The sequence below is a fragment of the Otolemur garnettii genome, unplaced genomic scaffold (assembly GCF_000181295.1).
Source record: "Otolemur garnettii isolate 467f Iridium unplaced genomic scaffold, OtoGar3 scaffold00082, whole genome shotgun sequence".
Taxonomy (NCBI): Eukaryota; Metazoa; Chordata; class Mammalia; order Primates; family Galagidae; genus Otolemur; species Otolemur garnettii.
In genome coordinates, this window is record NW_003852477.1 from 7,974,536 (window position 1) to 7,986,419 (window position 11,884).

The 11,884-nt window shown below is 54.7% G+C and overlaps 1 protein-coding gene across 1 annotated transcript in view; it reads right to left on the reverse strand.

The window, feature by feature from the left end:
• The window catches only part of MYL3 (myosin light chain 3), an 8,646-nt gene extending 8,152 nt beyond the window's left edge, over window positions 1-494 (reverse strand). Inside the window, exon 1 of the mRNA XM_003794530.3 lies at window positions 465-494. The gene's annotated coding sequence lies outside the window, so the exon portion shown is untranslated. The remainder of the gene's footprint in view (window positions 1-464) is intronic.
• Between the last annotated feature and the right edge of the window lie 11,390 nt (window positions 495-11,884).

Below are 11,884 nucleotides of genomic sequence, written 5' to 3' on the forward strand. Positions count from 1 at the left end.
AAACCCCTTGCCAAACCCCATCCCTGGAGGGGGGTGAGAGGATATGGGGGGACTTTCTGACTGACTGACAAGAGCTCTGGTGATGCAGACCGCATTCTGGAACAATACAGTGGCAACTGCCCCCCCCCCAAGCCCACCGGCCACCTTTCCCTGCCTGCCTCAATTCAGACCAGTTCTTCACAGCCTGAAGAGGTACTTGACCATGAAAACCAGCCACCAGGGGGCGTAGAAGGGATGGGAACCAACTTTTGGTCCTGAACCCCAACCCAAACCAGACCCCAGATCTGGAGTCTAGAATCCCAAACCCAGATCCTGGTCTCAGGCTCCATGGTCTGAACCCCAGACTCAAAAGCCAAAACCCAAAGTCCAGAACTATTCATAGACCCAACACTGAGGACCCAGACCCAGATTCTGGCACCCAACCCTGAACCCAGACTCCAAATCCCAGTATGCCAAATCCAGACCTTAAATCTGACTCCAGATCCTAGACTCCAGTCTCAGAACCCAGGATTCTAAACACAAGCCCCAGATCCAGGGTTCAAGACCCAGGACTCAGGATTCTGGACTTTAAACCCAGACGTCAGGACTGTAAATCCAAACCCAAACCCCAAACCCAGACCCAGGACAGGAGCTGATAGTTTTTCAGATCTAAACAGCCTGTTGCCCTGCATGGACATGGGAGGGGTGGGGGGAGGAGTAAACTCTTGGCAAGTAGTGGGGTGGGTGCTTGGCAGACCTCCCTGGCAGTTTTCAGAAGGGCATGAGGAATGTCCCTCATCTCATCAGAGCTAATTTGGGGAGCTCAGTGTATGGTTGCCACGTGGAGGGGCTTGGAAGGAGGTGAGGCCTGGCTGTCCCTTGGGCCCAAGAGCCAGAAGCAGGGGAAGAGGATTGGGTTCCCCACGTGCCCTTGTCCCCTGGGCCACAAGCTCCACAGGCTGCCCCAGCCCGCCCTGGCCCGCCTTTCCTGGCCCACAGCCTTTGGGCTGGGACACAGGCCCACACTTCCCGGAGGAGTCAAGAACGCGGCCTGGGCCAGACCCAGAGCCTTAGAAGTAGGTCAAATGTTGCTGCACAGCAGGTCCTAGGGACCCTCCCCTGATGTGGGCTGGCCCCACCAGGGCACACATGGGTGTCCACATAGATGTGAACTCACCACCACACAGTGGGCGTCCATGAAGACAGACCCCACACGGGGCCCCTAGGTCCCTAACCAGTTATACAGATTGGGGTACTATGGCTCCAGGGAGGGCAAAAGCTGCCTAGCAACTCTAACTAGTGGTGGCACAAGGAAAGCACAAGAACAGATGAATTACTACACCAGCCCACAGACCTGGAGCCATGGATAAAAGTTTGACTCCAAGGAGGACTTCCCAGCAAGGCTGCTCTGCCACCAACAGGATGTGGCCCGCTTCCCGGAGGCATAGCGCAGGGCCTTAAAAGATGGGAAAGAGTGCCCAAGGGGGAGGCAGGAGATTCCCTGTGCTCTTATGACCCAGCTTGGTCCCTGGTCCTCTTGGCCTCATTTTCCCCACCTTTACAATGGACAGGAGTAGGGCAAGGTGATCTTAGGTTTAGAGGACAGACTCTTCCCTGAGTCCCAGCCCATCTCCACTACCCCCACACCACACACAGACAACTCTGTCCTTGGGCAGGCCAAACACAACCCTCAGGCCCCTCCCTCTGCCCACTGTGCTGACGGGGACCAGATGCTCCAACCTTGTGGTTCTAGGGGTGGGGGTGGCAGGGCCCAGAGGGCTGGCAGGCAAACCCTGGGTTTGGCCCAGGGACCTATAATCAGCTCCTACCCCTCTGATCCTGGCCCAGGACTGACGCTTGGGGCTGTGGTGTCCTGGCCGGCTGTGGCCACAGCCGCTATATTTGGGAGCCCAATTCAGCATGACGGAGGGATGGGCAGGCAGGAGCCTCAGGGACCACAGTTTCATGGGGGACAGTATGGGGACAACATTGGCCAGACACAGTCCATTTTGGAAGGAGGGCACAGCCCTATCTTCAGGGCCATGGTCTGTTCTCAGGGACCTGAACAGGGGGCATCAGTGACTGGTCTAAGGAGGGTGATTGAAAATGTGAAGATTTAGCCCCTTATTTAGCCCCAAGAGTCAGAGTCCCACCTGGGGCCATGCATTCTAAGTACATGAGCAAGGGTGAGGGGCTGTCAAAGGTACGTGAGAGCAGAGAAAAGACCCTGAGAGGTGAGGTTTTGGGTAGAGGGGTCTGTGATGGGGGAGTACGAATATACTGGTCAAGGGGGCTAAAAACACAAAGACCTTGGAAAGGGGCAGAGGGAATGGAGTGAGGTGAAGCCCTGAGCCCCAGCTTCCCAGCTCTGCCTGCTGGTCCAGCTTCTGGACAGGGGCCCTGCCCCTCCCCCCAGAATGCCCTGTGGCCTTCCTGAACTGCCCTGGACATTTTCTGCTACTGGGCCAAACCCTGTACTCTCCCACCAGCAGTTTCCCAAAGAGCAAATATTTATTGTCCTTGGAAGAAAAAAAAAGAATCCCCTTTTAGGATAGGGGTCTAGGAGCTGCTATTAAGTTCTGCAGGGGCTCAGCAGCGGCCTGAAATGACCAGAAACCCTACCTAGACAGGCTGAGGAGGAGAAAGGAGAGTGTGGCATGAGCATGCCTTGGAGGAGAGGATTGGTGGCTGCCACAACTGCTGGGTTGAGGTTCTGCCCTTCACGACACTGGGCCACACTCTTTCCTCCTTTTCCCTCTATTTCCCCAAGACTTTTCCAGATCTAAGTGTGTACAGACACTGCTACATGAAGCATGAATATGTGTGTGATTGTAGGGGTGTGTGTGGTCTGTGTGTGTGACCCTGGGCATGAGGATGGGGCCACATGTGTGATTGTGGGAATGTGTAATCTTGTGTGCTTATCTCTGTCACCACGGGCATGAGGCTGTGACCCATGGGTATGAGCATGCATGGGTGCTCCTGGCTCTGTGTGCGTGTCTGTCTGCGAGCCTGTTCATCTGCTGGCATGAGCAGGGTGGGGGCCTGTGGACTCAACCTCTGTTGAATGGCCAATTCAGTCAAAAATGCAAGTAAATTTAGCAGGGGAAAAAAAAACCCGTCAGTCAGATGAGGAGTCTGAATTGAGTGGTTGTTTGACTGGATGGACCAACTGTCTCAGGCAAACAGTTCACGCTGGCTGGGAGAAGGAACTGGCTCTCCCAGGCCATCAGGGAGAAACTGGAGATGATATGACATAGGGACCTTCAATCATGGCAGAGAAAAAACACAGAGACTGAGACAGAGATGAGAGACAGAAACAAAGAGAGATGCAGCAGAGTCAGAAACAGGGGATAGAGGGTTGGTAGGTGGGCCAGGGACAAAGGTAGGGAAGAATGTCGCGTCCCAGAGCTGTCCTGTCACCCCTAACTTTGGTTTCCAACTAGCATAAGACAAGGTCATTCCCACCTCTAACTCACCTCGAAGCAGCCCTAGTGGACAAGGAGTGGGCACCAGACCAGGGTACAGGAAAAGAGGGTGGGCATAGGCTGTTGGACAGAGGGGACAGGATAAGAAAGGAGTCAGTGCTGGGGACAGGGACAAAAGTGCTGGAGGTGAAGGCAGGAGGGTGACAAGGAGGCGATGGTGGTGATGACAGTGGAGAGGCAAAGCTGGCTGGGAGACCATCCCTGCTCCTTTGCAGACCCCACCTAGCTGTGGTGCCCCCCAAAGACCCAGGGCCGTCCCCACTCTGCCCTACCCAGCACCAGCTGTGGCCTTGCCTCCAGTGGCCACATGAAAATCCTCTGTGGCCCAGGGTGTGGATGCTGTGTTAAAAATGGCCCAAGTCCCCAGCCAAGAATAGTTAGGATCAATTCCGGTACCTGCCTGTGTGGGTATTTATATATCCACCCACCCACCCAGTGTGGTTATGCCTCTCTCTCTCTCACACACATGTGTATGTGCACACATGCACACACATCCCAAGGATCCCCAGTCAGGCCAACCTGCCCCTCATGAGTGTCTGAGTCTGCTGTCCATCTGGATATATCCACTGGCCCCTGGATGCTGCCTGCTCTGCCTTTGCCCACTCTGCGCGGTTCCTTTCCATCAGCACTGGGGCCAACAGGAATCACGCACGCACACGCACACTGTACCTACACACCTTTCCACACCTCCTCACCCTGCATGGATGCCTTTGCACGCACTTCACACACTTGCACACACCTTTGTACATACATGTTTTTGCATACATACACATGCCTTTGGCGACACACACATACACCACACACACACACACCCCTAATGCACCACACTTTTGAGCTCACAGGTCTAGAAAGAACACCCAGGTGTGATTTCTGGGTGGAAATCAGGAGCAATAGGAAGGAGGAACAGGGCTGAAGACAGCAGAAATCAGGGGACCTTACCAGGCCTGCTTGGCATGGTCTGCATGGTACATGTCTGTATGTGTATAAACATGTATGTCCAGGTGTTTGGAGCCTTTCCCTTGCCTCTTCCCCCACACTCCTGGAGGGCCATCCCACCCCACCCTAAACAGAAGGGAAAACAAAGGCCCAAGCAGAGCAGCTGGGACAGGGAGGTCAGCATCCCTGATGTGGGGCTTGTAAACCTCAGCATCTGGTGTTGTTTTTGGCACATCCAGTTCAGATAAGGATAGGGTCAGAGCTCGGCTCTCGTGGGAAAGGACTCTCTGGAAGGCTCCCTACCCATTCCTTTCCCAGATCTTAGACCCCAGGCAAGCAAGAGGAAAGCAAAAGAAAAGGACACAGGACAGGCAATTTCCCATCGGGTCAGCCTTGAGGACTATGGGGAGACTGCAGCAGGTTCAGAGACCTCAGACATGTGAAGTGCTCAGGAATGTGAACCGACCACTCAGACCAGCATGGGACCCCCCAAGTATAGGGCCTGGAGTGGATGAGGAGGGGCAAAGCCAGGCACTCAGCTCTCTAAGCCCTCTGCCCCGGGGAGCCTCATAGGTTCTAGAGCCAGGACTGAAGTTGGGGGTTCTGTGTCCATGGGTCTGGAGCTAGGCTGGAAAAAGGAACCATTTGGAGAGACAGTTGGAATATTAGGAGACATGGAAGCATCATCCTCCTGATACAAACCAGATCAGGGTGCCAGTCCTGGGATTGGTATCTGGAGACAGGGGACACAGTTCTGGTGCTGGTGTCATCACAGACTCCTGGAGCCTCTCCCCTCTGGAGTCCTCAGTGTTCACACCTGTACAATGGGGTACCCTTGATGTCAGTGTGGGGCATCCTTGGACCTGAGTGTCCTTCCACTGCCCTAAACCTTCACCCCTGCCCAGGTCTCAGGTATGGGGGAGGGCTGAAGGTTACAGCCAAGTCAACAAGGAAACAATGGCTGGGATTCTGCACAAACACAGGGGCTAAGGCAAGGCTGCAGATAAGCTGGGAAGGACTGGGACATTCCAAACCCCCAGGGATCCCTGTTACTCAGTAAGCACCACCCATCTGAATTCAGGGAACCCTGCCTTCAGGAGTCCTGGTCTAAGGCATACAAGCAGAAGAGCCTATATGGTGGCTATAGCAGGGAATGCTTAGGGTCCTGAGACCCCTTCCCCAGCCAGCTCCCAACTAGAATGTTCACAGCCCCCACCCAGCCTATCATCACTGTAGATGCAATTCCTGGGGTCAGGCTGCCAGGAGTCACCACCACCATTCAGGGCCCCCCTTGCCTGACCTTGGGTTCCAGAGAGAGGATATGCCATTCTCTTCATGCCCATAATCTCCCTGGGGAAGTAGCTAAAGAGACTACTGGACTGGGCTGGGCTGGAGTACCAGGGCGGGCCTTCCCTGCCGGCCACAGACCTCCCAGGCTTCAGTCTCTCATCTCTGGGTCAGGCTAGAATCACTCCAACTCGACCCTTGGTCTGCTGCCTGATTTGAGAACTTGCCATCAGATGTATTCAATCTCATAAGGTTCCCTGGAGGAGTACATTCAAACAATGAATGACAAAGACGTGTCAAGAGGCCTGAGAGTACTTCTAAGGTCCTGGGCTTTGCTGCCTCCTTATGAGGAAATGGAACTTCCCCACAGCAATTGAGTGACCAAGGGGTGCAGGGGGCAGGGTGTTTAGAGTCCAGAGCTCCAGGGCCTTAGAGTCCCTTAGGACAGTGGCAGCCAAGCATCATGCCCAGTACAAATTCCCTAGTCACCAGCAGGGCAGATCTGGGAAGATTTCCGTGAGGAAGGTGCTTCTGGAGGGCACACAGGAGCCTCCAGGCTGAGGCGGGAAGGACAAATCAGACAAGAGAGGAGGCAAAGAGCTCATGCGGGGCTGGGGGAGTGGGAACAGAGGGCAGTGGCCAGGTAGGGAGTTAGCGCCCCCAAGGCGTGGGTCAGACCTGGCTCTTCATAGTAAGCACACATTCAAGGAACCAGGGAAGGCAGGGAGAGTTTTCAGAACTGCTCCTTTCTCCTCCCTCTCCTCTATCTGCTAGGTCATCACTTCCTTGCTCCCTTTACCCCCAAGCCCTCTGTAGTTATGCTTGAGTGAGAAAATTGATGTGGACCCACACTGACTTGGAAGAACCAAGGTGGCTACCCTTCCATCATGGACCCAGCTCTGCTGACTAGAACAGGAATGACTTCAGGAGCCAGCAGTGCTGGGAGAGGGTGTTGCTGGTGGGGACAGGATGGTCTGGATGGCCAGAAAGTCAGTCCTCTGTCTCAGTGGAGTACAGCAGGGCTGGGGAGCCCTAGTCCATCAAGCTCCCCAAGGAGTACATGACTGAGTCCAGGAAATGGCCGCTCACCACCTCCTGAGGAGGCAGAGAAAGGGATGGAGTGGTGGCTGGAGCAGGCAGGAGCTGGGTGTGTGACTTTGGGCAGCAGCCTGCCTTCGCTGAGCCTGACCAGAGAGCTGCCAGTGCCCTTCCAGCTTCAGGAAGGTGTCTGAGCTATGCAGAACCACCCTTGCTTTGTCCCCAGAACTTTTCTGAAACCAGCAACCACCTGTCCCCAGTGACGGCCCTTCAGCCTCTCCCATAGAGGCTCACTTCAGAGGGCATGGTTGTTTGGGAGGGCTGGGTCTGGATGAGTCTGGTGACCTCTGGCACATTGTTGCCCCTCTCTGGATGTCACTCTCCTGAACACCAGTTTATAAACTTCCCCAAAGTGCTTCCCCTTTCTGGCCAGTTCAGCCAACACCCATGGTGCCTCTGGGCCAGGCTCTATACCAGATGCAGGATAGCCAGGCAGACACAGCCCTGAGATGTTCTCAGTGCTGGTCAGCTCATTGCCTCACCCCAGTACCATGTCCCCTGAGGGATTCAGGACGAGAGGAAACTGAGGCCCAAAGAGATGGTCCAGCAAGAGCAGGGACCACCCACACAGAGGGCTCCTCCAGGCCCAAATAGGGCCAGAGTGTCAAGACTAAGGTTTGCCACCCTAGGTCTCCCTGACACAGGCTCAAGTAAGGACCCAGTGTCTGAGCTAACCCCCTCCCCACTGCCTTCTCCTTCCTGGCCCCCTCCTCCCTTCAAACCGCAGGGCCCAGCAGCCTCTGGAACGCTTGCCCAGGACCTCAGTGATATTTTGAGTTTAAGAAAACTTTGCAGTCGGCAGGAGCTCTTAAAGGTTATAAATAGCAGCAGTGGGAGCCCATGCCGGGAGAGGCGGAAACACGTGTCAAACACGCCTGGGAGGGGGGTATTGCGAGGCATAGGACCCCCCCCCACTCCTCTCTCCCCCCACACACACTAGGGACCCACAAGGCTTCTGGGGATTTTACAACCACTGAAGCGGGAAGTCACACCCCACCCGGAAGGTATCTAGGAAACAAGACCCCTTCTGGCCCCCCACTAGGGTCCCCAGTGGCTGGCCAGGTTGCTGGGGCACGTGGGGGAGGCTATAATGCTAAAAGGGGATTTGGGTAGGAGATCTTTCTCCTACCCCTGTGCTATGCTATGTACCAACAGGGAAGTCCCTCAGAGCTGCCCATGGGACCAGCAGGACTGAGGGGGTTTTGGAGAGTGTCCGCTCTAACTCCAGTCAGTGGCTGAGGGAACTGAAGGTGGGGATGGAATTATATCAAGGTCATGGGAAAGCTGGTCAGGGTTTAAACCCCTAAGCTGCAGTTCTTCCCACCAACTGCTGCCGCTGCCTCCTTTCCATTTCCAGGGACCACAGGACAATGCTTTAACCCACTCCGAAAAAAGTACAGTGGGACAACTGCAGACAGTGTGCAACACCAGGGTAAATAGGCCTAGTGCCTCGCCCCTTAGCAATCTGTCCAAGCCCAGTGTTTCTGTTTCTGATGAGAATCTCCTGTTGAACAGATACAGTCAAGAGGGTTGGAGAAGACAAGAGACTTCCTACTACAGTGGGACATGTGCCCATACCTACCCTGCCGGGGTAGACTGTCAACAACCAAAGGCCAGGTAAGGGGTCTCAACAACGAAGTCGGCTCTGATTGGGACCACTGCAGTTTCAGGCTTGCCTTGAAAACCATACAATTTGAGGATGTGCCTGCAGAAGCCTAGCCTGAGAAGGCCCAGCCCTGTCTTCTAGGGCTTGATCTAAAAGAAAACAGTTTTTTATTTGTTCGTTTTTTTTGAGACAGAGTCTCACCATGTGGCACTCATAGAGTGCTGTGCTGTCACAGCTCACAGTAACCTCAAACTCTTGGGCTTAAAAGATTCTCTTGCCTCAGCCTCCCAAGTAGCTGGGACTGCAGGTGCCCGCCACAAACCCTGGCTATTGTAGTTGTGATTGTTGTTTAGCAGGCTGGGGCTGGATTCAAACCCACCAGCCCCAGTGTGTGTGGCTGGCACCCTTACCACTAAGCTATGGGCACTGAGCCTAAGAGAAAACAGTTTTGAAGGGGCCTTCGAAGGAACACTAACCTCCACTGCCTCTCTGGATTTTGCCAACTGCCCAGCAATGTGCATGGGACAGGAAACCTTAACTCCAATGCAAAGACCTGGAAACTGAGGCGTGTCTGAGGCTCCCACCCACCATCCTCAGTCCTGCCTCACTCATGCCCCACCTGCTGCCCATGGCCCCCAGAGGGTCTGGGGGCGGCGACCAGGCTTGGCATCCAGGCGTTCTGAACCTCAGGGAGCCCCAAAGGGTTTATGGGGCTCCCAATGAATGGGAGCCTGTTGAGCTCAGAGGGGGCCAGCCCGAGTAAACATGGCTGGTCTGAGCTGCTATTCTCCCCCTGCCTCTTTCCCCAGGACCCAGGACCAAAATACGACTTCCTGTCCCCGGAGCTAAGGGCTGGACTCACCCCTCAGAGCCCTGAGCTGGGGCCCCCTGGAAGAACACAGACTGGCCTGCACACGCAGCCCCAAAACTTGAGGGGAGAACGGGCTTTAGGTTCTCAGATTCATAGGCCTGCCCACATCCAAGACCCCTTTAAGCCTCAAGCTGACTATCTGTTAAAGGCAGATCAGAAAACTGAGGCCATGAGCAGGAAGCAGTCCAGCTGAGAGCCCCACAGGTCAGAACAGAATAAGCCCCAGCCTCCTGATTCAGTGAGGATTCCCCCAGCCAGTGAAGATGGGGGAATGTGAAAGAACAAGGCGCTGCATGTCAACTCAGCAAAGGGAAAGGCTCAGGGTGGAGAGTCAGGGCAGTAGGGCAGCAGGGCAGTAGGGAAGCTTTCATACAGCAGGAGAGCTCCTCTTCCTTTAGACCCAACTGCCCACTGACCTGCAGAGCTGAAATCTGGCCCCCACTGGCCTGGTCACAGAATAGCTGTGCATCCTAAAATCAGCACATTTCAGAGTAGTCAGGGGCAGGAGCCCTATAAGTGCTGTTGGTCACAGTCTTGCTATTTGTCCTGGTCAGTCCATTATACTCTGTGGGTCTCCATTTCCTCCACCTAGAGGCCAGGTAATGACAAGTTCTCTGCCTTCCTTTCTAGCTTGTGATCCAGAAAGTACTTTCAAAACTGCAACATGTGGTACCCTCTCCAGGAGCCTAGAAGACTCGGGAAAGGTGGCTCCTGGGGCTGGGGCCCTAGGAATGTGCCCCAGTGGCTGAGGGATGGTTGGGGCCAGTGGCCTTATGTGCTGGGCACTGGGGACTATGGCTGGAATGTGCTGACTGGCAGCTGTCACGTGAATCATTACACCTAGTCAGGCCAAGCCTAGGACTTCTAGACATAATCCAGCTCAGGCTGGTCTCAGGCAGAAAGGCAGCTTTTGGCCTAGGTTAATGAACCCTAGATCCTGAAGTTTCCAGGATCTTTCATGGTCTCTGTCTCTCTCTCTCTCCCTACATCTTCATCCTCAGCATCCAGCCCTGGTTCTATAGACCCACAAAGGGAGGTCATCCTGTCCACTCTGTGACTGGTAATGACATGAGCAGACCCTGAGCTGGTGAAGATTTGGAGGCCAGACAGAGAGGGGTTCCAGGCGGGCTCCACACCAATAAGATATGGGACATCTGTGGGGGCCATAGGGATTGGGACAAGGGCTGGAATGGAATGAGGGTCCTCACATCTCTCCTGACTAGGAGCTACCCAGTGCTGGGAGGTCAGGCCTTCTCAGGTCTCAGTTTTCCTGCTGGTGACATTGGTGAGCCACCCCAGCCTCCACCTGATTTCTCTGGGTGCCTAAAACTTGAATGAAGTCACTTGTAGGGGCTGTGTTCATATCTTATCGTGGCCTGATATTCCTGAGATGTGGAAAAGACTAGAAGGGTTAAACAGAGTTACAGAGACAGACAGAAGGAGTGTTAGAGAGAGGCTTGGCAAGTCAAGGAGAGGACCACTGAGGCATACACACACCTGAGGGCCGGAGTGGGCCAGGGTTCCTGGGAGGCAGACCCATGGTGTTAGGGGAAGGACCCATCCCAGGGCATCTGAACACTGGCACACTTAGAGCTGCCTCTTCCCCCCCTTCCCATTGCTACCCCGCCCAAATAGGGGTCTAGGACAAAGTCCTGAGCCAATTCAGGGCTTAGTAAAAAATAATTAATTTTTCTTTTCAAGGGAAAGCTCTGACTCAGGCCTTTTCCTGTCTATCCCCAACAGCAACATCCTTGCTTAGGCCTGAACCACAGAAGCTGCTCAGGGGCTGTTGATGGCCTCCCCGTGGCCAACTTGAGTCTGCTCTGCAACCTCAGGCCCTACTTGGAAGGCCTGTGGGTTCCAGGTAAGTGGGGTCCAGGGCAGCCTGGGGAGCCTGAGCACAGTAGGGAGGGGCAAGTCTGTGGTTCCCCATGAGGTGAGCATGTTGTACCTGGACCATACATGCCATTGCTATGGGGCAGAAAAGGCATGCCTGCATAAATACACGTCTGTGGACCTGCAAACATGGGAGGGAGAGGAAGCCTATACTCCTAGCTGCCTTGGGAGCAATTCCTGACTGGGAGGGACCTGCTGACCCCAGGTGCTCCCATTCTCCTTCCCTTCACATTCCTGAGAGGTGAAAGAGCCAGGCAGCCAGGCTCCAGCCCAAGGGGAGGGGGCTGCCTACCCAGCTGCTATGAGAGCCTCCAGTGACTCAGCTGGGTGGGGGGTGTTTATGAGCAGCCAAAATGGCTGTAAAAGTGGCACCTCGCTTCACTTATGGCCTGGCCATCCCCTCCCCTACTGGCCCTTTGCCTCAAAAGCTTCCAGAAGAGTCTGGAACCTGAAGTGTCTGGGATTGAGGCCTAGGTTGGAGGCTCGGCCTGGGGTCAGGGTTCAGCCAGGGGCTAGAAATCAGATAGGGATAAGAACTCAGCCTAGGGTCAGGTTCATCATGGAGATGGAGCTCAGTCTGGGATCAGAGCTAAGATGGTGATGTAGGCTGACTTTGGAGCTAAGGCTGGGATGAAGTGTTGGGGGAGTGTGATGATAGGGAACATGTGGGTCATTTGTCCCAGAGACCAATTAGGCTGCGGCTTCCTGAGGGTTTTCTTTCTTTTT